The 27832-nt window shown below is 48.4% G+C and overlaps 1 protein-coding gene across 1 annotated transcript in view; it reads left to right on the top strand.

The window, feature by feature from the left end:
- Positions 1-2135: 2135 nt before the first annotated feature.
- The window catches only part of LOC146188482 (juvenile hormone acid O-methyltransferase-like), a 38290-nt gene continuing 12593 nt past the window's right edge, over positions 2136-27832 (top strand). Inside the window, exon 1 of the mRNA XM_084603115.1 lies at positions 2136-2251. The gene's annotated coding sequence lies outside the window, so the exon portion shown is untranslated. The remainder of the gene's footprint in view (positions 2252-27832) is intronic.

Below are 27832 nucleotides of genomic sequence, written 5' to 3'. Positions count from 1 at the left end.
TTTTGTTTCATTAAAAATGGCAACACATGAATTTTTAGAACAATTCAGTTGGTTGTTAAGCGGACAGTTCCTGTAATGCAGAGCAACAGCGCAGGTGTTGTCTTCTTCCTTGTCCTTCGTCTGCGCGCTGTTATTCCTTAAAAATATGTACCAACTAGCTCAACTTTCCGTGTTAGTATCCCTTTAAGTCGCGTGATGCAGGCGTCGCCACTTTCCCTTCCTCCTCTTCAAGTTAACAGGGAGACGGACGGAGAGAGAGAGGGCGACTTCAAATGCAGCTGTGTGGCCGCTCCGCCTCCTCAATGCTGAGACGCGCGACACCACCTTCTCTTTCTTCATTTCAGGTTCACGAAAAGAGAGAGAGAGAGAGCAACTCCGTATAAAATTTGGGGAAATGCGTGATTGTGGCTAGGAGTGCTGCGTAAAAAAACAAGTCGTATTGGGAATGCAACCTCTATCCCTCGGATCCGCAGCCGAGTGCTTTATCAACTGCGCCACGCCTGGGATCGTAGCAGCGCGTCTTAATTCTCCTCCTCTAGCGTGAGGATGATAGTAGTGATGATGACAGGCTAGTCAGCGGTGCATTTCGGACGAGCGTGTACTAAGCATTGGTACTATTCTAGTACTCTGTAGCACTGGACAGGAATAAAATGGACAACATTGGATTGGAAGGAAACGGATTTGACTCGACTGGATTGGTTTGGATTGCATTGGTCACGAAATTATGTCACGAAATTAGATCTGGATTCAAAATAGCGGAAGTTTCCAATTATACTGCGAAGGGCACCAACTTCTGAAGGTCGCTTTCAGAAGTAACTTTTGTCCTGTATGTATAATTCACTTTCTTGAGCTCTCGCTGTAACCCACTTCTTACACACAGGGCACGTTCTAGGATATTCATTTGGGAACCATCTTTAGGAATATTTAGAGGCACGTTCTATGATGTTTATTTGGGAAGCACATTTAGGAATCTTTACAGATGCATCCTTACACTGCATTTTGCTGAGCTAGTTGGTGGATAATTAGAGTCAGTGCCCGTCGAGTCCCTATTTCTGCATCATTTGTGGTAAATTAGCTCTGTTTTATATTTTAATAGAATACACCCTCTTTTATCCATCTACGTCAACCAGTAACAGCTCACACTTTATAGTATGCGGCGTTTTATTTTCCTCCAGGTTGTTTTCTTGGTTGTGACTTCGTACTTAAAGGTCACCATGCAACGTTAGTTTTTCACTTAAAAGAATATTTAACTCGAGCAATGGAAAACTATGCCATGCGGTACCGATTCAACCTGGCCTAACTATACGTTATCTTTCATCTATAGCCACTGTTTGCCGCTTACCCATTATCACGCTGGCCATGGCTCCTGTACTCTTCTGCTGGAGATATTGATCTTCATTTCAACTAGACAGCACGTTAGTCGTGCTGCCTGGTGGTTTCTAAGGTATTGTCAACCTCCTTTAACTTTGCTTCATGTGCAGGGTCCAGCTCCAAGAGTACCGCAACTTTCTTGACTTCAAGCATAACACAGCAAACTTGCCACTTCTGCGATTCGTCTTATTTTGGTGATACGGCTGCAGAGCACAACGAGCGAGCTCTTGGTACACTTTATTTCTTCAGATCGGTGCTGTATTGGGTCTGGCGATTTCTCCTACGAACTAGCACTTTTTATTCCTGCGCTCGCTTTCTTGGCTGTCTCGTGGCAGACAGCTTCTACAGAGTCCATAATCACCGCTTGCACTGTCTGCGACAAGAATAAAACGTTGATATCATGTTGGCCACACTGAACTGAGAAGCAGAAGCACCGCACTGTCCCTTCGTTAGGCAGTCCCGCAGGATTATTCAAAGAGCGCAAATATTGGAACGAAAGTGTTGTGTCGAGCTGAAGCCGAAATGAAACAATTGGTTTTCTCTGATTAAAAAATTAAGAGAGTTTAATCTGATGATTGGCGTGGTTGAATGAACAACTATAAGCCATTATTGACTAATCGAATATTGATCACTTCTTCAGGCGTGGATGCCGGCATTTTTTTTTTCTCAACAACATTTGATCATCTCTTCATTGCAATGTTTTTATCCAATTTCCAGGACCTGTAATACACCTACATTTCTCGCCACTCTTTCAGAGCACCTGTTGAATACGTAGTACATATGTGGCACAAAGGGAGCAGGAAACGCTGCATCCGGTTTTCCGTGCCTCATTGCTAGTTGAAAACACGTCGGTGCGAACTGCGTCTTAGTATTGCCGAAGGTAAGCACCGAATAATTCTTGCAGTAGTTAGTCGCACGAACGTGGGTGCCCACTCGCTTCACCTGCCCATGTTCACAAATTATGTGATCGCGACGCAGAGCAACGACCCGCGTTCTAATTATTGGAAACAAATATGCAACATAGCCCTTCTTCTGAATGCTGTGCAGCGTCCTTTCTAGCTCCCCTTGTTGGCCGGTCTGTCGTTGCAGTGCCCCACAGAATGTGAGAGCAAGTCTTCCTAATTTACGACTTGTTCAAAAGTCTTAGCAATACTCGCTTTCGTCTAGTGTTGATGGCAGCCCTCATGGTAGCCCTCATACATGGCTGACGCATAGCCTTTTGTTTGCTTCATGCACGATAAAAAAATAATCATTTTCGTGAAAACGGCCGACAATGCCGCTCAATTGGTAGTCGTTCCGTAGTACTGTTACAATCACACTCGTTCCTGGAGACCATGACAGCAGAACAACGACTAGATACCTGAGAACAGCTCTTGTGCCAAACAGCATGTCGCCCACATGCTTAACACCACGGAGGAAGGAAACAACTGAGTATATGTCCTTGCCATTCCCAATGCATTGTAGAAAGTGTTGCGGAAGTGAGGTCAAAATTTAGGGTTAGCCAAGTCGGGCCATTAGCAACGGCGAGGCTGTTGCTATGAAACCTCGGGCCACTAGTTCACTAGCAACAGCGTTGATAAGGGCCATAGGTACGTGAGCGTCGCGGAGAAAGAAAATGCGGAGGGTACAGGAGAGATTTTATGCTGACCTGCAATGCCTTTTAGACCGCACTCCCTCATCAGACGTCCTTTTTCTCATTGGAGACTGGAATGCTAAGGTGGGGAGTGAAGAAATATCCGGAATTACAGGCAAGTTCAGTCTCGGTGAGGCAAATGAAGCTGGGCAGAGGCTAGTAGAGTTTTCTCAAGAAAATAACCTGACCATAGCGAATACTCATTTTCAACAGCACAAGAGGCGCCTGTACACATGGACTTCACCGGACGGTCTGTACAGGAATCAGATTGATTATATTCCTTGCCGGAAGAGATGGAGAAGCGCTATACAAGCAGTAAAAACAAGGCCTGGGGCCGATTGTGGCACCGATCATCAGCTTCTTGTTGCCAAATTTAAGCTTCGATTGAGGAAAACGCAGAAAACTAGTAGGCCTTTCAGGTATGATCTGGATCAAATTCCAACAGAATATGCTGTTGAAGTGAGCAATCGATTTCAAGAATTAGATCTAGAAGACAGAGAGCCTGAAGAGATGTGGACTGATGTGCGCGATATAATACAAGAAGTTGCTACTAAGGTAGTTCCAAAGCAAACGAAATGCAAGAAAGCAAACTGGTTATCGAAGAGGCTTTGCAAATAGCTGAGAAAAGGAGGATGGCAAAAATTATGGGGGAAAAAGAAACATACAAGGCTCTCAATGCGGATTTTTAGAAAATCGCAAGGAGAGATAAGAATGCCTTCCTGAACATACAGTGCCAAGCACTTGAGGACAACAGCCAATTGAGGAACACAAGAGCTCTGTATAAGACAATCAAAGATATCAAAATAAGCTTCTGTGCTAAGCTGGGCGTGATAAAGGACAAACGAGGCAGGGACCTCACGAAAGCCTCAGAGATAAGGAAGATGTGGCAGGAATACACAGAAGAACTGTACAAGAATGACCCGGATGTGCAAACCCAAGATAAGACGGCTGTGATTACTGATCTAGAGCCGGGCATCCTGAAGAGAGACGTTGAATGGGCCTTAGCCAGCCTTGCTAAGAACAAATCTAGCTGAATTGATGGCATTCCTGCTGAGTAGCTTCAAAACCTCACCCATGACGACGCTGTTAACATTCTATATACATTATGTCAGCAAACTTGGACAACCCTGCAGTGGCCACAGGATTGGAGGAGGTCAGTTTACATCCCTATTCCAAAGAAAGGCAGTGCCAAAGATTGTTCCAACTACCGCACGATCGCGCTTATTTCGCATGCTAGCAAGGTGATGTTGAAATTTCTCCTAGGTAGGCTGCAGCGGTATGTGGATCGGGAGCTGCCGGACGTGCAAGCTGGGTTTCGCAAGGGCAGAGGAACTAGAGACCAGATTGCCAACCTTCGCTGGATCATGGAAATAGCAAGAGAGTTCCAAAAACCCATCTTCTTTTGCTTTATTGAATATACGAATGCGTTTGACTGCGTAGATCTCAGCAGATTGTGGCAAGCTCTCCAAAAGATGGGAGTTCCAAATCACCTCATATATCTCCTCAGAAACCTGTATGAAGGGCAAGAGGTCACAGTCAGAACTGGGCATGGTCTTACTGATTGGTTTCCGATCGAGAAAGGAGTGAGACAAGGGTGCATACTGCCGCCCTGCCTATTTAACCTATATGCTGAGTGCATTATGAGGAAGGCCGGTCTGGACGAGTCTTCAGCTGGAGTGAAGATTGCTGGGAAACGTATCAACAACCTTAGATATGCGGGTGATACCACTTTAATGGCAGAAAGTGAAGTGGAACTCAAGAGACCTCTGATGCGCGTACAAGAAGAGAGTGAGAAGTTTGTGCTCAAACTGAACGTTAAAAAGACAAAGATCATGGCGTCTTGCCCCATCAAGTCCTGGAGCATCAAGGTACAAGAAGTGGAAGCTGTGACAGATTTTCTCTTCTTGGGCTCCAAGATTACCTCGGAAGGAGACTGCAGCCATGAAATTAGGAGACGCCTACTTCTGGAAAAGAGAGCCATGGCTAGCCTTGACCGCCTAGTAAAAAGCAGACATTAGTCTGCCAACCGAGATCCGTGTAACTCGTGCTATGGTATTTCCAGTTGTGATGTATAGATGCGAGAGGTGGACTGTGAAGAAGGCTGACCGCCGAAGAATTGACGCGTTTGAATTGTGGTGCTGGCGAAGACTCTTGAGAATTCCTTTAACTGTCAGAAGATCAAATCAGTCGATATTGTCGACTATAAACCCTGACTGCTCATTGGAGGGTCAAATTCTAAAGTTAAAGCTCAGCTACTTTGGTCATCTGATGAGAAGAGAGGAGTCGCTGGAGAAAGAGTTGAGGTTGGGAAAGGTTGAGGGTCACTGGAGAAGGGGTAGGCAGCGAACGCGGTGGTTAGATGGCATCCTCGAGGCGCTGCAGATGAAGTTATGTGATGTTAGGAAAATAGTGAGAGACCGGAAAGCGTGGCGTGATATGGTCCATAGGGTCACGAAGAGTCGGACACGACTGAACGACTGAACTGAACTGAGAGGAAGATGAGAGTCGTTGCAGTTTCCGGGCGCGACGCGGGCGCGCCGTCTTCAGAAAAGTGACGTCAGGGCCTCTCCTAAGTTATTTCCTTCCTCCATGCTTTACACGAATCACATCAAGCACTGCTTTGACTAAACGCCGAGAAGCGATTGTGATCGTGAGCGAGATAATGCCCCCGTTCCATTTGCAGCGGCTGGCAACAGGGTGTGAAGAGTTCACTTCAACTGCTTTTACAGACTGCGACCGATCGTCGCGTACGCAGCGCGCTAGTTATATAGCCGTTTCTCCCCATTTTGCGCGTCTATGCAGCCCTCCACGCCAGGGAAACGCGCCGTAGTGCTTGCACACGTCGAAAAACACAGACAGAATAGAGTATCGGAGAGGATACAACATTTTAATGTCAGCTGTCAGACCTGATCAAGCCGAAACATGCTACAGTGAATTAAACAGGCCTCAAATTAAGATGGAGCATACAGTTCCAATAATAACACAAAGTAGTATGCCGCAGCAGCAGTCCACCCAAACTTGGACTTGAAAAAGTACATAAGAAAGCATGTACTATTACACACATCTTTTTTCGTGTGTATAATTATGTATAGATAAAGTGTCCACAGCTATGTGCCACAGACTACACTTCCCAGGGCATAAAAGCGAACGAGAGCCCAATTGCACACGAACGTGCGGGAGTCTCCCGAACATTTCATAACAGCAATGTGTATAAATACACGATTACATGAAAGCATATTGTATTTAGTGGAATGATTAGTTTACACATAGCAGTCAGCATTCACGCATCGTGCCAATGCCGTAAGATTACCATCACTGAAATATTACGCAACTGAAATATATGAATGCGACAAAACAATCGTTCACTAACCACCGCAATAAAACGTTGAACATCAGAATAGACTCAAGTACTTGGCCTTTATGCCTGTGTGCAGCTGCCTCGCCGCGTTACAACGGCGTTTACCTCGCAAGGCAATGAAGCCTACCTTCTGTGAAGAAGGAAAACATATATACAGCATCGCTGCACACTGCCAAGACAGTTTTCATCAAGGATGAGGCAAAGGGCTTGAGCGATATGGTGTCGGGAAACGAGCCTCTCAATAAAATCCGTAAAAATGCATTCACACGCAAACAATGAACAAGAAGTTGTTCCCATAACATTCCAATGCTTTTTGCACAAACCTTTATATGCTCGAATAGTTTGGTATCTGTAGGTACTTGCTGGGCATCACCAGGAAATGTGAAAGATTCCACACCGAACACAATTGTATATTTCGTTCCCGTTTTTCAGGCCGGTGACATCCACAGGCAACGTATTCTATTTGGCGAAGTCGAGAAGGTCGGCAGTTGCAAGGGCGCCTGTCTCTGGTTATCCACAGGCAACGTATTCTATTTGGTGAAGTCGAGAAGGTCGGCAGATGAAAGGGCGCCTGTCTCTGGTTATCCACAGGCAACGTATTCTATTTGGTGAAGTCGGGAAGGTCGGCAGTTGCAAGGGCGCCTGTCTCTGGTTATCCACAGGCAACGTATTCTATTTAGTGAAGTCGAAAAGGTCGGTAGTTGCAAGTGCGCCTGTCTCTGGTTATCCACAGGCAACCTATTCTATTTGGTGAAGTCGAGAAGGTCGGCAGTTGCAAGGGTACCTGTCTCTGGTTATCCACAGGCAGTGTATTCTATTTGGTGAAGTCGAGAAGGTCGGCAGTTTCAAGGGCGCCTGTCTCTGGTTATCCACAGGCAACGTATTCTATTTGGTGAAGTCGTGAAGGTCGGCAGTTGCAAGGGCGCCTGTCTCTGGTTATCCACAGGCAACGTATTCTATTTGGTGAAGTCGAGAAGGTCGACAGTTGCAAGGGCGCCTGTCTCTGGTTATCCACCGGCAACGTATTCTATTTGGTGAAGTCGAGAAGGTCGGCAGTTTCAAGGGCGGCTGTCTCTGGTTTGCTCCTTGGGTTCATCTGGTTGCCGAGCAGTTGCACGTCAAGGCAAAATACAACGCCCTATTTCAGTACAACGAATAACATCAGCTAAAGTTGATGACAATAGACAATAATGTAGTCGCATCACTCAAAGATAATGTGCTAGCAACAGCCTGGGTTTGCACAGAGTACCCATATTTCAACGATTTTCGCACTCGTTACGCCCCATGGGTGATTCTAGCCATGAGCTCCAACGCCTTATCTCAAATATTCCGATCCTGCATGTAAATGTATTCCACAAGGCCTTCAAACTTCGAAAATGTGTTGTAGGACTTTTTACGGGTCTCATCAAACATTACAGTGTATACAAGCATGAGTGCCGAAAGCGATTCTCCTTGCTTCATACTATAGTTGAAATATTTAATGAAGAACCTATGCTCAAGGGAACACAACTTCATTCAAAGCCGCAGTGTCCTCACTGACGTTCACATTAAAAACATCTATAGCCCTTTTGGGATGAATGTGAAGTTCCAGAGCAAATGATTTGTTATAGCTGCTGCAAAGGGAACCAGAGCGTTTAAAATTACTGAGCTTGAGCTGAGCTCCAACCAGTGCAGCAACTGAAGACGATAAATATGTGCTTATATCGTTTACTATTTTGGCCACGGTGCTCTGGCGACTTCGATCTGCGGACTGCTGTAGTTACTGGTCGCGCTTTCGAAGCAGCTATTACTTCTTTCAAGGCTGGGGATGTTTCTGGTGGCAGAACGGCGGCTCGTACAAGAAGCTGCAAAATGCATCAGAAATAAATAACTTTGCTTTCACTGCATAATAATGGTAAGACGCCGACCTTTTTTGAAGGGCGCATGTTTACTTTAGCTCTTTCTCAAGTCAAGTCTATCTCTTTCAGTTACTGCGAACAAAAATCCATCTTGAACGATACGCTTCCCAGAGTTTGACACTAATTTGTGACCTCAGAGTTATCAGGCTGGCGAATAATGCAGCGAAACGCTCAAAACTGTATTTTTTGTTTTTTAACAGCCGTCGGCGTACGGCCTTATCACTCTGATTCTGGATCGCTTATAAGTTCTGTATTCTTTGTTAATTCTCGTTGTCGCGAGTCGCACTTTTATCAGTTTCGTTGTAGCGTAAGATGCACCGAGAACTGTCTCCAAGATTCCGGCCACTCGTGTGTCTTTCTACAATGTCCCAGCTTGCGCTGGTAGCTGTTTACGACGTTATATAGATTGTTCTGAGCAGCCTTTAAATTAAGCGTTGACGGGTGTGACGGGCATTCCCTGTTCGATGATCGACGAGCACGTTTGTTGCTATCGCCACGCCGAGTTGCTTAATTCTTTTGCGGGCGCAAGTCAGCCCAATAAAGAATTTTCTCAGTGCAACCACTGACTCTTCACTTGCGTCATCGACATTGTCACCAGCACGTGACAATAGTATCAATATTATCCCTATTGTGTGACATTTGATCAACTTTGCAGATGCAAAAGTCTCGTGGTCTTTTTTTATCTGTCTCAGAGCAAAGCTAAATAATGGCTTGAACGGGCCCACAGACACGCATAGAAGGAGGGTAACGCTGCAAACAAGAAATTTCTCTACATTCTTCTCTGACTTTTGTTTTCTCTTCCCCTCATTTGTTTAACACTTGAATTTTTCGTTTCATGTTGACTTGCGAAACCTGCTTCAAGGAAGCGTGGTTAATTGAGCATGTGCTTAACAGAGTAATGTTGACGCTGCGCATTAATGAAGCATGACGTGAGAATAATTTGCTTCGAAAAAAATGTGCTATGGCTGGCGCTTACCTGCGAGAATGAGAATATTCCATGACCCGTAACAAGCTCATCGTTTTCATGAATGAAACGGCGAATCAGCGCCATGCAGAATGTTTCCCTTCGTGCCTGATAATTTTTTTTCATGACGAAGACCTGAAATGGGGCACGGTTTGTTTTCTTCACGGAAATTATATTATGAAAATGCTATTAGAGTGTAAACAACACGGTAATAGCGCATATGGGGGCTTTACTGCAGTTTTCTGCTCAGAAAATATCATTCACCCACATGTATTGGATGATGTGTTTATAGAAACTCCGAAATTGAGCTGTGGCGTATAGGTCTTATGCATTGAAAGCAGAGTTCGTCAGTGCCGAGCAGTGACATTGATGGTGAACTTAATTTTTTGCTCGCGTCGGAGAAACTTTACTTGTGCAAAAAGTGTAAGCTGAGAAACTTATGTGTTTAATAACTTATGTCACTTATTTTTTTTAACTCGAGGGACTTTATGCCTAATTTACCTCTCAATTTAACAAAAATCTCTTGCTGCCTATTTTGGAACTGATTTTCCCAAACGTGCTTAATAAAGGAGAGCATCGCATTTCGAGAATTCTTTGATATTCAAGGATTGAAATATATTCAGGCCGTAGGTAAACCTTACAAAGTGCTTTTTTTGCGCGATCATTAAAACTGACGAAGGAATCGATTATTTAAATTCGAGCTTCTCCTCACAACATTGGAAAACTGCGAAGAAGCTCGGTGATGATGTCACGGAAGGTATTATTTTTAGTTTTCGTCGCCTGTCCCCACATCCTGGGGTGTCTTTTTTTTTTTCTGATGACGCCAAACAGTGTTTCTCGGCCTTTGCTTTCGGCAGCCTGTTTTACTCTCCAAACCAAGCGGTTCTATGCGGGAAATATAGCGGTACCATCAATGACAACACCATACACCAAAAGGTGCTTCTGTGCAGTGCGGAGAAGCCTCATAGCAGTGCAGTTTATTTGCTAATCATGGTATTGTCTGAAATGATGGGGCCAAGATATTTCGTATACTTTACCTGGAAGCCGTAATCAATCGATTCCTGCAGACGCGTCCAAATCTACAACCTGTGCAGTTTCTCCGCAAATTATTTTGGCACCAACTCTACAAAAAGCTGACAGATGTAAAACTTTAATGTGACTGAAACATGAGCGAATTTCACGATTGAAAATACTGAATACGCACAATGTTTTGCTTCTTTATAGAAAAAGCAAACGCAGAAAAGCCTTTCATTGGGGGAAGTTATGAAATTGCAATTAAAAACAACTCATATGCGACAATACAAAATAGAATCTGTTTTGTACTTTCTTTCGCACACAATTTTAAAATTTTAACTGCAACCAACTTTGCGTGTACAATTCGGTAGCACAACGAGTTCTTAAAGCCATTTCGTGGAATATGTGATATACCAAGTTTCAGATCGAGCTTTTTCGTCGTGGCGTCATTTGTGGCGTCACAAGTGGAGCTACATACTGGCGTTCACTTTTTGAGTGACGAATTGTGCGCGCCGAAGCGCTTCGCGTGGCACACTACCCGGTGTCGCCAGCTACCGTATGCAGCTCACTTGATATGGCAACGCCAATCTATAACTGTCCTTCGATGCGACCTGACGTGTTTCTCTAGTTCCCTCTTGTATCATCTGAGGGCCGGGTCCCCTGTGTAAGCAAATTGGAACGGGGATGGCAGAGACTGTTGTGGATGCGACAGACGAAGCGAAGGTGTCGGCAAAAGGGACGTATACGCAGTACTTGAGACTTTAAAATGAAAGATAACTTGTGCAGCATACAGTTTGCTAGAAATATCTAATTAGATCAATGCTATTCGCTCTGCTGCTCAAAGCTGAAAACGCAATTTCGAGTTCTCTGATGACTTGGCATATAGCGCAGAGCAAAACGTGTGATGTTGCGGAATTTATTTGTGTGTGTCTGTGGGGGGGGGGGGGGGGGGGGGGGGGGGAATGCTTCGAAGCAGAAATATACTCTTAAAATGAGTATCATCATCATCACCATTTCTTTTTTTTTAAGAACCCCTAGGCAGGGCATTACATAAGGGTGGGGGGGGGGGGCAAAAATAAACGAAAGCACAAACAAAAAGAACATTTGGAATATAGCAGCGAAGAAGGCAAACATAATTGTTAAAAGAGCATTATAAAACGAAAGAGTGAACATTCATAGATGCATTTAGGCCATTGCACTGTATGAAAAAGAGGAAAACGGCAACACTGTTTTGCATACAAGGGTTCAAAAATATTTAAAAAATACAACACGTGCAGAGGCGGTACTCAAAAGTGCGTCTAAGGAAGAAGATAAGATAAAAGCAGGGTTTTGAATTTAATTGGGTCACTCTCATTTACAATTACCAACATAGTCTCGTTGAACGAATAGCAACATTTATGTCTTCAGACTTTTGCCTGGGCTAGTTGGCTCATTCCCAAATGGTGACAGAACAGTGGGAAAAAACGAGGCCGAAGAAATACAAGCAAACACACGGTGCGCCCGTCCTGTGTTTGCGAGTATTTCTTCAGCCTCGTTTTTTTTTTTCGCTCAACTTTTTTTGTATTCTATAATTTTGTATGCTATAAACCCACCAGAATGTTGGGCTTTTTAGACGATTAAGGAAGAGTTTAACTGTACTTACAAGTGAAGAAAGAAGATGGTGCGCAACTGTTAACAACTAGTTGTCAGGGAAGCGTTGTCGGGGTGTGTGTGTGTGTGTGTGTGTGCGTGCCTGCGTGCGTGTGTGTGTGTGTGTGTGCGTGCGTGCGCGCGCGCGTGTGTGTGTGTGTGTGTGTGTGTGTGTGTGTGTGTGTGTGTGTGTGTGTGTGTGTGTGTGTGTGTGTGTGTGTGTGTGTGTGTGTGTGTGTGTGTGTGTGTGTGTGTGTGTGTGTGTGTGTGTGTGTGTGTGTGTGTGTGTGTGTGTGTGTGTGTGTGTGTGTGTGTGTGTGTGTGTGTGTGTGTGTGTGTGTGTGTGTGTGTGTGTGTGTGTGTGTGTGTGTGTGTGTGCGTGTACGTGTGCGTGTGCGTGTGTGCGTGCATCCTTGTCATTTTTTATTAGTGCTTCCGGTCACCAAAAAAAACGATATCGTAGTAGTGTCGAAAGGTCCGCCTCACATCCTTGTCGAAAACTGCACTCCACCTGCGCGCAACATCCGGTGTAAATAGCAGCTTGGCCAGCCCGAATACAAACTTACTTTATGTTACGAAAGCTCCACAACACATCCGTGCCAAAATACTTTCGTCATGCCAGCGATGTGTAGAGAAACACAAGTCATGCCTTGAATTATGAAAAGAGAATAACTCAACTGAAAGTGAAACTTTATTAGTTAGAACATGTTTGCATAATATATAAAATACAAACGATAATCGTATAGCCAGAAGACTGTACCGGGATCTTCGTACCGTAGCCATGACATGGGTTTATAGCATCTAACATTGTGGCGACGGGACGATCGTAGACTAGCTGAAATGGCGCAAGACGCTTCCTCTCCTGTTCAGCCGTATCGTATGCAAAAGCTGTATACGGAAGAACTTCATTCCACGTGCGATGTTCAATGTCGGCGTGCATGGAAATTATGTCTGCAAGTGTTCTATTCAGGCGTTCAGTCAGGCCGTTCGTTTGCGGATGGTAAGCGGTAGTCCTACGATGACGTGTGCGGGTAAGACTGAAGAGAGACTACATTAGTTTGGCCGTAGGCTGTACCAGAGTCGGTAATATTAACCGAGGGGTCACGTTGGGGCAGTAAGATGGTCTTGAGAAAAAACTGGGCTACTTCAGTAGAAGTTGCACGAGAAAGTGGCTGTGTCTCGGCATATCGCGCTAAGTAGTCCATTGCCACTACTGTCCATATTTTCTCTGATGCGGATGTCGGAAAAGGACCCAGAAGATCCATGCCCACTTTCTGGAAAGTGTCTGTCGGCAGAGGTATCGGCTGACGAAGCCCTGCAGGCTTCAGCAGAGGTGTCTTTCACAGCCGGCAATCTCGGCATGTTCTCACGTAGTGCTGGATTGAGGCCAATAGTACTTTTGTAGATTGCGTGCTAATGTTCGCTTGTCTTCTAAACGACCAGCCGAAGGCTCATCGTAGCATGCGCGCAAGATATCTGGCAGGAGGTCGGACGGCACGACGAGAAGAAAGGTTTCCTTGTTGTGCTGAAAGATTCTCTTTTATATAAGACGCAATTTCAAATCCTGTAGGAGGATACAACCCGTGCGGAAGCACGTGGGACCGCCACACGAGATGCTCAATAAGTGGGAGTAAACCGGGGTGAGCACGTTGATGCTGGGCCATGTCGATAGTTGCGACTAAAGCAAGGAACGGGAAGTCGTCGTCTTCGCTGTCGGGAGGAGCAGCATCAACTGGTGCACGTGACAAACAATCGGTGTTTTGGTTTACGGCCATACTTGTATACAACCGTAATGTCGTACTCTTGGAGACGGAGCAAGCCGCCCAGAGGGGTCTTTGAGGTTGGCTGGCGAGCATAACGAATGGTGGTCACACACCGCTCTGAAAGGACTGCCGTAACGATAAGGTTGGGACTTAGTTATCGCCCCAACTACCACGAGACATTCCTTTACCGTGGTTTAGTAGTTTACCTCTGCTCTTGAAAGAGAACGACTCGCGTAAGCGATAACTTTCTCAGTGCCATTGTGCCACAAAATTAGAACGGCCCCAAGTCCAAAATTACTGACATCGGTATGAATATCCGTAGCAGCGTTTTCATCCAAATGGGCAAGTGTCGGGGTGGCCTGCAGTCGCCGGCGTAGCTCGTTGAAGGCATCCGTTTGATGATTTTGGCACGCAAAAGGAAAATTGTCTCAGGTAAGAAGCGTAAGAGGCTCGGCAATGACTGTAAAATTCTCGACTAAACGCCTGTAATCGGCACAAGAAACCAAAAACCTTCTAACGGACTTTTTGGCGGCTGGGCGCGGGAAGTTTTCCACAGCAGCAGTCTTGCCGAGATCTGGTTTGACGCCCTTAGCACTAATAACATGTCCAAGAAAGCGGAGCACCTCGAATCCGAAATGGCATTTCTGTGATTTTATCATCAATTGTGCCGAACGCAGTGCTTGTAGTACCATTCGCAGCCGATCGAGGTGCGCCTCAAAACTAACCGTGAAAATGACGACTTCGTCGAGATACACTAGGCATGCTCGCCACTTCAGTCCAGAGAGAACGGTGTTCATCATCCGTTGGAAGGTTGCTGGCGCATCAGAGTGACCGAAAGCAAGCACTTCAAATTCATAAAGGCCGTTGGGGGTGACGAATGCTGTTTTCTCTCTGTCCCTTTTGTCCACATCAATTTGCCAGTAGCTATTTTTGTGGTCAAGCGACAAGAAATATTTGACATCATGTAACCGGTCCAATGCGTCGCCGATGCGCGGGAGTGGATATAAGTCCCATTTTGTCACCTGATTTACCTTCTGATGATCAACGCAGAAACGCAAGGTGTCGTTTTCTTCACCAACACTACAGGCGAAGCCCAGGGGCTGGTAGATTGCTGCACCACGTCGTCGGTAAGCATTTCTTGCACCTGGATTCGAATAGCCGATTTCCCAACAGCCATACCGCGTATCGTCAACGTTTCGTTGACGATACGCGGTATGGCTGTTGGGAAATCGGCTTGGTGTCCGCGCCAACCATAACGCGGTATTTGGCTAATGAGATGCGCCCAACTTTCGAAGATGTTGCAAAGCATCCAGAAAAATCCTGAAGGAGCTCTAGGAATCGCCGCCGCTCAACCACCGACAAATTGGGATTACCCATGTAGCACAAAGTGGGCTATGAAGGGGGAGGGGGTCCGGTGGGTCCGATGTAGGCAATGCAGGACAGCCCCGGTGGGCTCAATGTGGGTGCTGCAAGAGGGGCCGACGTAGACCTGAAAGGGGCTGTCGACAAAGCCCCGGTGGGCCCCACTAGGGAGCGATGCAGGCAGCCATTGCGGGGCTGCTCACATTTTTCCCACATTGCCCAAAAGGGCGCATCTCGCCAACACAACCCCCAGTGTTCCTACTTTGGACAGATTCAGGCAGCTGCTCTGGATGAACATTTTGTAGTAATCCCGATCGCCATCAGCTCGCGCGCCAACCCGAAGAGGTAGACGAAGTGGAGCCGGAGCCTTGTTGGCACTGCACTGTTGGCAAGCTGTTGGTTCGAAGGCTACCCCCGTCGCTTTGGTTTGCAGACGTTGCCTACGGTCTTGGTGCTCCAATAAACACCTGACACTTGGTGGAGGCGTCTCGGTCGTCACCCCAGTCCTCCTTGAAAATTTCACCCTGGAACTTCGGAACCGCACGTTACCGCCTTCGGTCACAACCATGCAGGACGCTCCCAGCCAACCATCGGCGCCCATCCCTGACACTCCTGCCACCATCTTCTGTCCCGGGCCACAACGCCTCCGTGACCCACCTTTCTTTAGTGGTACCGAAGACCATGACGTTGACGACTGGCTGGCCTCTTTCGAGCGCGTCAGCACTTACAACCGCTAGGACGATTCCATAAAACTGAGCAACGTCCTCTTATACCTCACGGACGTGGCAAATCTGTGGTTTCGAAAACACGAAGCCGATCTTTCGACGTGGTCTGTCTTCAAGAAGAACTTCGCGGATGTCTTCGGCCGTCCTGCGGTACGCAAACTCCGCGCCGAACAACGCCTCAATGCACGGCTTCAACTTCCCGAGCAAACATTTACCAGCTACATTAAGGACGTGGTTGACCTCTGCAAGCTGGTCAATCCGTCCATGCCCGAGCCCGAACGAGTCATACATGTTCTAAAAGGTCTCACTGATGATGCGTACTATATGATGTAGGCCAGGGACGCCGCATTACGAATCCATGGCGAACCGCCGACAATCGCCCAATTTGCTATGCTTGCGGGCTCTCGGGTCACGCCGCTCGCCTTTGCCGTCAGCGCCCGCTTCATCCTGAGAACACAGTCCGTCAGAACCACTACGATCCCGAGCCGCCCTTGAGCAACGTCTCTTCAAGATCGTCTCCACCTCGGGCTCAGTACTCGACACGCCGTCCGCCTTCGCCTCGCCGACGTTCCATTTCGCCGATGCTCCGGCGACAGGGCCCTACGCAAGGGGAAAATTGAATGCCGGAGTTCCGGAGGCAAGAACTGCGCGTTTGACGAACTCGTTAAGTCCTCCGCCTTCTCCCGCCAACGTCATTGAAGTATCCGTAGAAGGTTTTCCCGTTCTTGCGCTGGTGGATACAGGTGCTGCCGTTTCCGTATTTAGTGATGCCCTTCGCCGCAAAATTCGCAAGGTCACCTTTCGCTTGCCTTTTCGCTTCGTACGGCCAGTTGAGAGCGCATCACCCCTGTGGCAGCGTGCACGGTACGAGTTTGCATCAAAGACATTACGTATCTCGTCGAGATGGTGGTGCTTTACGCCTGCTGCCACGACATCATCCTCGGCTACGACTTTCTGTCGACTCACAGTGCTGTGATTGATTGTGCTGTGCTGAAGTTGAGCTTTCCCCTGTGTGTAATGTTTCCCTGTGTGACCCGCCTGTGTGCCCTGATAAACTCCTTGTAGCTGCAGATACCGACATTCCACCCTTTTCTTCTGTTCTCGTTCCCCTTATTTCGACATCTGCCCTCCCTAGTCCTGTTCTCTTTACGCCCAAACTCGCCTCCGCCCACCATAACCGCCTCCTTCTTCCTTTCACCGTTCTAACGATTTCTGATGGCAGCTGTGTCATCTATGCTTCCAACCCTTTTCCCTGCCCGACGGTTGTTCTTCGGGGGGAGTGCCTAGGCTACATTGAAGAGCTGGACCCTGATCGCACTTACAAGTTCTCCAAACCTAAAGTTTTTTCTCACGCCGCTGCTCTGACGTCTTGTGCTGCTACGAGTGATGAGCTTCCTGTCGACGCCCTTCATCGAGCTATCACGACCGACCTTCCATCCACCCAAGGGGACCAAATAGTCGCCCTCCTTCAGCGCTTCAGTGCATCTTTTGACGTGTCCCAGCCTTCCTTGGGCTGCGCCTTGACCGTTTCTCATGCAATCGACACTGGTCATCATGCTCCCCTGCGGCAGCGACCATATCGCGTGTCGCCCACTGAGCGCCGCGTCATTCGTGACAATGTCGCCGATATGCTTCAACGGGGCATCATAAGACCATCTCATAGCCCTTGGGCCTCCCCCGTAGTGTTGGTGACGAAGAAAGATGGCACGATCCGCTTCTGTGTGGACTACCGGCGTCTGAATATGATAACCCGCAAAACTGTATACCCACTACCACGAATTGATGACGCGCTAGATTGTTTGCAAGGAGTGGAGTTCTTTTCGTCGCTAGATTTGCACTCGGGTTATTGGCAAGTAGCGATGGCTTTCGCTGACCGCCCGAAAACGGCCTTCATCACTCCCGATGTCTTGTATGAATTCAATGTGATGCCATTCGGACTGTGCAACGCCCCCACCACCTTCGAGAGAATGATGGATAACATTCTCAGTGGGCTCAAATGGGAAACGTGTCTTTGTTATCTAGATGACATTGTCGTTTTCTCGAAAGATTTCTCTTCCCACCTTCTGCGCCCTTCAGCGTGTCCTTACGTGCCTTACTGAAGCCGGCCTACAGCTAAACTTGAAGAAATGTCACTTTGCCGCTACCAAGCTCACAATACATGGTCATGTCATATCTAAGGATGGCGTTCTACCGGATCCTACCAAACTTCGTGCCGTCGCAGACTTCCCCAAGCCCACAACCTTGAAAGAACTTCGCAGTTTTGCCGGTCTATGTTCCTATTTCCGCCCTTTTATCCGCAACTTCACCAGTATCATCGCCCCTTTAACGCATTTTCTCGCCGGAGGCCCGAACCTCTCCTCTTAGTCAGCAGCCTGTGATGCTGCGTTCAGTACACTACGCCGTCTACTGGTCTCTCCCCCTATACTCCGCCATTTTGACCCTGCCTGCTCGACCGAAATACACACTGATGCAAGCGGCGTAGGTCTGGGCGCTGTTCTTGCTCAACGGAAACCTGGATATTCCGAGTATGTCGTCGCGTACGCTAGTCGTACCCTCACGAAAGCGGAATCGAACTATTCTGTGACCGAAAAGGAGTGTCTGGCCATGATATGGGCCATTACCAAGTTTCGTCCTTATATTTACGGTCGCCCATTCTACGTTGTTACCGACCACCACGCGCTCTGTTGGCTATCCTCCCTCAAAGACCCCTCCGGCCAACTCGCCCGCTGGGCGTTACGTCTTCAGGAGTACGATATCCACGTCATCTATCGATATGAACGCAAGCACACCGACGCTGTTGCCCTTCCCCGTTCACCGTTTCCTAACGACTCGACGGCTGGCTTCGTTTATGCCTACAATATGTCGCCGCTCAACATTACCAACATGAAATCTGAGCAGCAGAAGATTCCATGGATATCCTCCCTCTTAACATTCCTGTCTACGCCCGCAGAGCTGTCTCAGTCACGTGCACTTCGTCGTCAGGCCCACCACTTCGCAACTCGTGATGGACTTTTATACCACCGCAATTACCATCCTGCAGGGCGAAAGTGGCTTCTCGTGATTCCGCGACATCTCCGTGCTGAAATCTGCGCCTCTTTCCACGCCGATCCCCAATGCGGCCATGCAGGTGTCATGAAAAGCTATTCTCGACTGCGTATGAGATATTACTGGCGCGGTATGTACCGCTTCATTCGTCAATACATCCGATCCTGTACCGCCAGCCAAAGTCGCAAGAATCCACCCCCTCAGCCAGCCGCTCCGTTGCAGCCATTGCCTTGCCCCAGCCGCCCTTTTGACCGTGTCGGTATCGATCTGTATGGCCCGCTTCCGACCACTTCAGCTAACAACCGCTGGGTCATCGTAGCCGTTGACCACCTAACCCGTTACGTGGAAACCTCGGCCTTGCAGTCTGCCACCGCACGGGATGTTGCTTCGTTCATTCTGCATCGCCTCGTTCTTCGTCACGGTGCACCGAAAGAATTGATCAGTGACCACGGACGTGCGTTTCTTTCCGACACTGTCGAAGCCCTCCTCAAACAGTGCCAGATCATTCACCGGAGCACCACAGCGTATCACCCCCAAACGAACGGCATGACTGAGCGATTTAATCGCACTTTTAGTGACATGCTAGTCATGTACGTTGATAGCGCTCACTCTAATTGGGACCAAGGGCCCGCGTCCACCATGGATATTATCCTGCCCTACCACCCCGACGCTTCAGAGACCACTCTACTGTCTGAAGCGCGCACATTTGCCGAAGAATGCCGACAATTGGCGCGCTGCTTCACAACGGAGAATCAGGCTCAACAAAAGCATAACCGGGACCCTACATATCCAGCGCCTTCATATCCCTCAGGTGCCCTCGTTTGGCTCTGGTTGCCTTCCTCAGCACCCGGCCTCTCATCCAAACTCCTATCGCGCTATCATGGACCTTACCGCATTCTCGAACAATCTTCTCCCGTCAATTACGTGGTAAAGCCCTTGAACCCATCTCCAGATCATCGCCGCCGTGGCCGAGAAACTGTACATGTCGAACGCCTCAAGCCGTATTATGATCCCCCTACCCTTTCCTCACCATGAGTCGCCAGCATGGCTCCTTTTCCGCCGGGGGGTACTGTAGTAATCCCGATCGCCATCAGCTCGCGCGCCAATCCGAAGAGGTAGACGAAGTGGAGCCGGAGCCTTGTTGGCACTGTACTGTTGGCAAGCTGTTGGTTCGAACGCTACCCCCGTCGCTTTGGTTTGCGGACGTTGCCTACGGTCTTGGTGCTCCAATAAACACCTTACAATTTATTTTTTACCTCGGTTAGCCCCTCAGATAATGACATAGGACCGATGCGGGTACTATAGCGCATGCCGCACTTGGGCTTGCCCACAATATTCTCATAGGGGTCCGACGCAGGTAATTGTTGGGAAGCCCTAGTCCAAGTTCTCTCCATCACTATTTATGCATAAAATAAGCAATTATTCTATTTATGTCTGCACTTTCTAAACAGCCACAATATCAAATTTTACAATAATTCATTACATTACACTAGCCGAAATGATTATACATTTTGTTCAGGCTATGGAGATGTGTGTTCTGAACAGTAATATTTTGCTGAAACTTTCACGCTGTCCGCAGCAACCACAAAGTAGGAACAGTTAGCAATCAGTATGTTTTAGTATTTTTAGCGCAATTTGCATGAGCGTGAGAAGTAAAGCCATGTAACACCTCTAACCGACTAAAATGGCAACAACTGTTATACACATCATCTATAATTGTAATTTAGGGCAACAACTATTGCAAATAAAGGTAGGAAAGAATGATTGTACATTTGCACGCCTTCTAGCCCCATTTCGGCCGATGTGGGACCTACAGCGGTTTAGTGTGGGAAGCCCCAATTGCGCTGGGTGTTGTTTTTGAACCTAAAGCGCACTTGCTGTTGCACGTGTCTTCAAATTTCCCACAAGGGACGATTTGGTATCATGCGGGCCCGCCCGCCTTCCAACCCCATTAGAGCCGATGTGGGACCTAAAGCGGTTTAGCTAAGGCTGCCTCATTTGGGCTTCACGAGGGCTTGCCCAAATTGTGTTCTTATTCGTATTTCGCCTGCCCTACAAGGGGCCGATCGGGGCAGCATGTGGGCATGTCCGTTGTTTTTTTTTTTTTTTTGTCCCACTACGGCCGATGTAGGTCACTCAAAGGTTTAATGCGGGCGTCCTCATTTCGGATCTATGAGGGCTTTCCTATAAAAAGCCCACATTTAGGTTGGATTGCCCTTAAATATCCGACAAGAGACCCATGTGGTCTGAAGGCAGGAATGTACATAACGTCGCCCGAGCAACGCCGCTATAGAACCCATGCAGCAGGAACAAATGCAAGTCCAAATGAGACTTGCCCACATTTGCCCCATCAGGAACTGATGCAGGTTTTATGATGGTTGCCCCAGCCCCACTTGCCTACATCGGACCTACTGAGGCCCCACATTCTGTGCTACCTCGGTAATGCCCAGAGTTAATAGAATGTCGGGTGCATCGCATCTGGATGGCGACGGCAGCGCCAGAGTACAGATGATCGCTGGCTCAATAAAGTCGGCACCATACGCGATGGCCGTTCCTTTTGCAATGTGCTGAAACTCGGTCCCGAAATCCGTAATCAGGAGTGTCGCACATTTGTCCAAAAGGCGAACTAGTTATCTTACAGTACAGATCCCTTTCTCAAGAAGCAGGCCCTCGTTCCTCTCTGCCAGTACGTCGCGGTAGCATGGTGGGTCGCTTTCTACCAAGACCGTAATGCTGCACCGTGGCGGGACCGTAACGTTAGCAGCTGTAATAAGTAAAGCGGGCGTTTATAAGCCGTCGACACTAGAGCTCGCAATGGCTTGGCTCGGCGAAAACGTCACACGTGATTCTCGCAAATTAATTATCGCATCGTTAGCCTGTATAAATTCAAGCCAAGTATGACGTCCCGCTAACTGTGGGCAAGAACAACGAAGTCGCCAACATGAACAAATCCGTCAAATGCAACTCTCGCAACGCATCTTCTAGTCGGGGTAATAAGGTGTCTCCCAGCTGTGCGAATCTGAGTCCCAGTCCACTCGGTTAAAACTTTCTTCAATTTCCTGGCTAACCCACTGCTCATAACTGAATGCCCGCCCCGTATCACCTAACCCGGTAATGAATAAATCGTCGATAGAAACCGGTATGTCGAAGCTGCGCACTCAGGTTCATCGTTACATGACTCCGTCTGATGGCCGTTATCTTGTAGTAAACGTGATGGAGGATGTTCGGCAGTTCGCTCGTCAGCAGCCTTATCTCTGCTGGTAGCTGTTTCTAGTTTTCCTAACGGCTAGGGGAACTGGGGCTGGGCGAGCGGCCAGTGAGGTATGTAGAGGTACGTGGACTTGGGGAACGATAACGGGGAGAGGTATTGACGCGAGGCCCGTATTGTGGACGCCTGGGGGATCCGTATCCGCTGAAAAGTACTTCTCGATTTCGCGCGGTCGTTCATCACTCCGAGGATATCGTTCACGCAGATGAATGCCGCAAAGTCCGCCGCGGCGGTACGGACAGAACCTCAACATGTGACCGGCCTCACCAAAGTGGAAACGAAGGGGTCGATCGTCAAGGGCAAGCCGGACGTCGGTCCTTCGACACCGTGTCTCGGCTAGTAGAGGAGGACGGCGTGGGCTTGGATGAAGAGTAGGGGTATCCACTTCGGCTCTGGGAGAGTCGTACCCACTATGGTGCTGGTTTCGATGAGGCACAGTGGTGTTCGCTCCTAGAGAATCGCACAGGGTATGCTGCTGAAGCACGGACGCGTACGTCGGCACACTCGGTGGTGGTGGCTGCGCACCAGGCACAGACGATTTCGGGACGACTTGCCTAACTTCCTCACGAATGAACTCCGCGAGTGCCGGAAGCCCCGACGGCGACGTTAGACCCTGCAGCTGTATGTGTCTCAGCTCCTCTCTCCCAACAGATCGACCAAGCTCCCTTAGGGATCATCAGAACTGTTGAAGCCAGAAGCATAGACGGTCGGTGACATGGCGGACGCGTCACGGTAATTGTACTGAGCCCTGTGCCGAAGTGTGTGTTCTATCGTGGTGGCCTCCACTAGAAACTCTGATGTCGTGCCAGGTGGATGGCGCACAAGCCCAACAAATAGTTCTTGTTTCACAACGCCCATTAGGTGGCGCACTTTCTTCTCCTTTGACATATTTGGATCAGCACGCCTAAAAGCGCGAATCATGTCCTCGTTGTACATTCGAATACTTTCGTTAGGGGCTTGGCAGTGAGATCGCAGTTGGGTCTTTGGCAGTGTAGGTCGCCAACAGCTGGCGACGAAAAACGTCCCATGATGGTAGCCTCCTTTCGTGTTTCACAAACCGCGTCCGCGCCGAATCTTCGAGAGCAAAGTACACATTATACAGCTTTCTTTGATCATCCTAGCCGTTATAATTGGCGACCCTTTTGAATTGGTCCGGCCAGTCTTTAGCGTCCTCATAAAGCTCGCCATGGAAGGACGTGGCGTTCGAGACTAGCGGACGACGAACTTGGGTGAGCTCTCTTCGTTAGCAACTGTGTTCGTGTTTTATCGATGCGTGTTGGTCGCAGGCGTCCAGGACAGAAGCCTAAACTCTAGCGACTGACCTCGGAGGTGGCGGCTGGACCTGCGGTGGACCGGTGTCAAATCCGTGGTTACACTCGGCTGCCCTTGAGGGGTGGATCTCAGGGAAAAGAGAAATCGAAGCCGGCTGCACCACCAGACAATGCAACGAGTACAAGACAGCGAACACTGAGCAGATCAGCTCCACAGACTAAACTTAGCTTCGTCTTCTTTTTCCTCGGTTCAGAGAGGCATGCGACAATATTTGGATTCAGCTTCGTTAATTCCTCCGATCACCGCGTCGCTTCGGTTGCTGGCAATGTCCGCAGTAACCGAGAGCGGCGGCGAGCTGTGTAACAGCGAACCGCGATTGGAGGTTAGCCGTGGTCAAGTTCGGTAACCTCGGTTCAGCGTAACCGTGTCTATGCCGGCTCTGTAACTTGGGTATAAGTTAGGCGACTATGAAAACAAGCAAAATAATAATATAAGACAATGTAACTGTAAAAAATAGACGTGCTTTATTCGCGCCTCTAGCAGCAAGCTTGTTTTTATTTCATGAGTGATGGTAGGTGCAAAATGCAAGCGTAGAATCAACCAAATAAAACCAAATAAGATAGTTTCATCAGAAGGTGAACAAGTATAAGAATAGATGGTTAACATTAGAGTGCATGGAAGTATTTTTTTGCTACTTTTGAAGGCTAAAACTTCGTTGTAAGGTGAATGACATTCAACACATTATTGAGAGATCATTTTGTTGTTACTCAAGATGGCAAATACATCTTAAATTACATTAGTTGTGAGAGGATAATGCTAGACTAAGGGTACGTAACGTAGCCATAAGGTTAGGTTGGCTTTGGTTGGCTAGAAAAGGGATTCCCAGTCGGAAAAAACTACAGAAACTTCTTCTCTGATGTTACGACAGAATTTCTGTGCGGTTTTTGACGGGAAACCTGTTATGGCAACAGAACTTTCTGTAGTAACATCAGAAGTTTCTGTAGTTGCAACAGAAACGTGCTACAGAACTACAGACCACATAAATATACTACAGGAAAACTACAGAACTACAGAAGAGTATTACAGATCTACAGAAAAATCTGACGTTTACGACAGAACTACTGAATATTTTGTCGTATTTTTGACACAGTTCTGCAGCTATTTTCGACTGGGTTATCATGATATAATACCGTGTGTTAGCTCAATCTCTTGGATCGCGTGTCACTAAGAGCAGAAATTGCTGGATTTTGACAAGGCCAGATAAATGGTGAATTAAGAGCAGATTTATATAAGCTGATTTGAGAATGATAAGAAAAGTGAATTTCAGTTTCGTACATTGTATTGAATTCAATTGGGTAAACGTTGGTTATAAGTGGATTGCATTTGAATACGTTAAACTAAGGGGGATTGTGGCGGAATAAGGTGGCTGTGTGTTGGTTGACGGGTAGTATTAGTGCATAATGTGATATTGTTACGGGGATGTACTTAATGTGACAGCACTGCGATGGGCTGAACTGGACGCTAAGACTTCGGTAGCCGTGCAGAATCTACTCCCTCAGCGTCGTTCTCTTTTTCAACGCTTTGTCGTGCCCGCGTTCCTCGATCGTCGTCTTTGTCAGTGAGCGCACTTTGGTCCCGCGTTTCCCGGTAACACTACCCCCCTCGGCAAAAGGCACCGTCCCGGTGCGTATTAGGCGTGCGGTGTGGAGGGGGAGTAATATGGCTTGAGGCGGGCGACATGTACAATTTCGGAAGTAGGTGTAGCAGTCGGTGACTTCGGGTGGAGCGGTGCAATCTCATAGGTCACGTCGGTCACTGGGCGTAGTACACGGTAAGGACCCGTGTAGTGGGGCAAAAGTTTCTGACACAATCCCACACGACGGCACGGAAGCCAGAGCAGCACCAGAGATCCGGGAGGATAGTGCACATCGCGGTGGTGAGCGTCGTAGCGGCGTTTTTGAGCTTCTTGAGAGACGGTGAGATTGTGACGAGCAATCTGGCGAGCAGCGTCGGCTCGGGCGATGGTATCGCGGGCATAGGTTGTGACGGGGCCAGCGGCGGGATGCAAAGTGTCGAAGGGCAGTAAGGGGTCTCGTCCAAAGAGAAGATAGAATGGAGAGTACCCAGCAGTGTCATGACGCGAAGAGTTATATGCAAAGGTGACAAATGGCAGACTAATATCCCAGTCGCGATGACTGTCGGATACGTACATTGCGAGCATGTCGGTGACTGTGCGGTTAATACGCTCCGTAAGGCCGTTCGTCTGAGGGTGGTACGCAGTGGTGAACTTGTGCCGAACCGAGCAAGAACGAAGTATTTCCTCAACAACTCGGGAAAGGAAACAGCGGCCACGGTCGGTAAGTAGTTGACGGGGAGCACCATGATGTAGTATGACGTCGTACAAAAGGAAGTCAGCAACGTCTGTGGCGCAGCTGGTTGGAATGGCGCGAGTGATCACGTACCGCGTGGCATAATCGGTGGCCACAGCGATCCATTTGTTTCCTGACAAGGACTCGGGGAAGGGCCCTAGGAGGTCAAGGCCAACACGAGAAAATGGCTCAGTCGGGATAGCAATCGGCTGCAGGTGTCCAGGTGGCAGCACAGGGGGTTTCTTCCGGCGTTGACAGAGGTCGCAAGCGGCTACATAACGTTGGACAGAGCGGTAGAGTCCAGGCCAGAAGAAACGCCGGCGCACGCGGTCGTATGTGCGTGAGAGGCCAAGATGACCAGCTGTAGGGGCGTCGTGCATTTGTTCTAGAACGGCAGAGCGTAGGTGTTGGGGAACGACGAGCAAGTGCTCAGCGCCATCAGGTCGCATGTTGCGGCGGTATAGCGTATTTCCATGAAGGAAGAATAGGGCGAGGGAAGAGTCACGGCTGTGTGTGCGGAGGCGGTCGATAAGAGAACTGAGGGTTGGGTCCAAGCGCTGTTCGTCGGCTATGTGAGAAAAGTCCGATATAGAGAACACACAGGGGTCCGACTCGTGGTCAGTAGAGGAAGGGGGATCGACGGGATAACGGGACAGACAGTCTGCATCCTGGTGGAGCCGACCTGATTTGTATACAACGGAAAAGGTATACTCCTGCAAGCGCAGTGCCCAGCGGCCGAGGCGGCCAGCAGGATCCTTGAGGGAAGAGAGCCAACATAGGGCGTGGTGATCGGTAATTACAGTGAATGGTCGGCCAAACAAGTAGGGTCTGAATTTTCCAACGGCCCAGACGAGAGCCAGGCACTCCCGTTCCCTAATAGAGTAGTTCTGTTCTGCTGATGACAGGAGACGACTGCCGTAGGCAATCACGCAGTGTTGGCCGCGTTGTCGCTGTGCAAGAATAGCACCAATCCCGTGGCCACTGGCGTCGGTGCGAAGTTCCGTCGGGGCAGACGGGTTGAAATGGGCCAACACAGGAGGATTGGTGAGAACAGCGATGAGGGTGGAGAATGCGTTAGCCTGCTCTGGTCCCCATGAGAAAGGAACGCCTTTCTTCAGGAGATTGGTGAGAGGACGCGCAACAGCGGCAAAGTTTGGGACGAACCGGCGAAAATAAGAGCACAGTCCTATAAAGCTGCGGACATCACGGGGTGAACGCGGAGATGGAAAAGCACTGACAGCACGAACTTTGTCAGGATCGGGTTGCACGCCGGTGGAATTCACCAAATGGCCAAGCACTTTAAGTTCGCGGCGACCAAAACTGCACTACTTTGAGTTCAGTTGAAGTCCGGCACGGCGAAAAAGTGCGAAGATGGAAGAAAGGCGACGAAGATGGCTTTCGAACGAGGGCGAGAAGACAATCACGTCATCCAAGTAACATAGACAAGTCGTCCATTTGAAGCCGCGGAGTAAGGAGTCCATCATTCGTTCAAACGTAGCAGGGGCGTTGCAAAGTCCAAAAGGCATAACCTTAAATTGGTAAAGACCATCAGGTGTGACAAAAGCCGTCTTCTCGCGGTCTTGTTCGTCAACAGAAATCTGCCAGTAGCCGCTACGAAGGTCGATAGAGGAAAAGTAGCGGGCTCCATGTAAACAGTCCAAGGCATCGTCTATTCGCGGCAGCGGGTAAACATCTTTCCTTGTAATCTTGTTCAAATGTCGATAGTCGACGCAAAAGCGCCAACTGTTGTCTTTTTTTCTAACGAGCACGACAGGAGAAGCCCAGGGGCTGTTCGAAGGTTCGATGATATCGTTGGCCAACATCTTGTCGACCTCCTGCTGGATGACTTGGCGCTCAGAAATGGACACACGATAAGGCCTCCGATGTACAGGTTTTGCATCGCCGGTGTCAATGCGGTGAGTCACAACTGTTGTTTGGCCCAGAGAACCGGCAGCAAAGTCAAAAATGTCGGAGAAGGATAACAAAAGGTTGTGCAGGTCCTGAGCGTGTTCGGGGCTGAGGTCAGAGGCAATCATTGCGGAAATAGGGTCGGTAATTGTGGTGGGGAGTACGGATGTTGGAAGGACGCTTGAATGTGGGCCAGAGTTGAGTGCACAAATGGTGCAGTCTGTGAGAGGAGACAAGGTAGCAAGGGATATTC

The sequence above is a fragment of the Amblyomma maculatum genome, chromosome 5 (genome assembly GCF_055883805.1).
Source record: "Amblyomma maculatum isolate TAMU_Amacu chromosome 5, ASM5588380v1, whole genome shotgun sequence".
In the NCBI taxonomy this organism is placed as follows: Eukaryota; Metazoa; Arthropoda; class Arachnida; order Ixodida; family Ixodidae; genus Amblyomma; species Amblyomma maculatum.
Note: the sequence above shows the minus strand (reverse complement) of the source record. Positions and strands in the feature narration are given on the sequence as shown.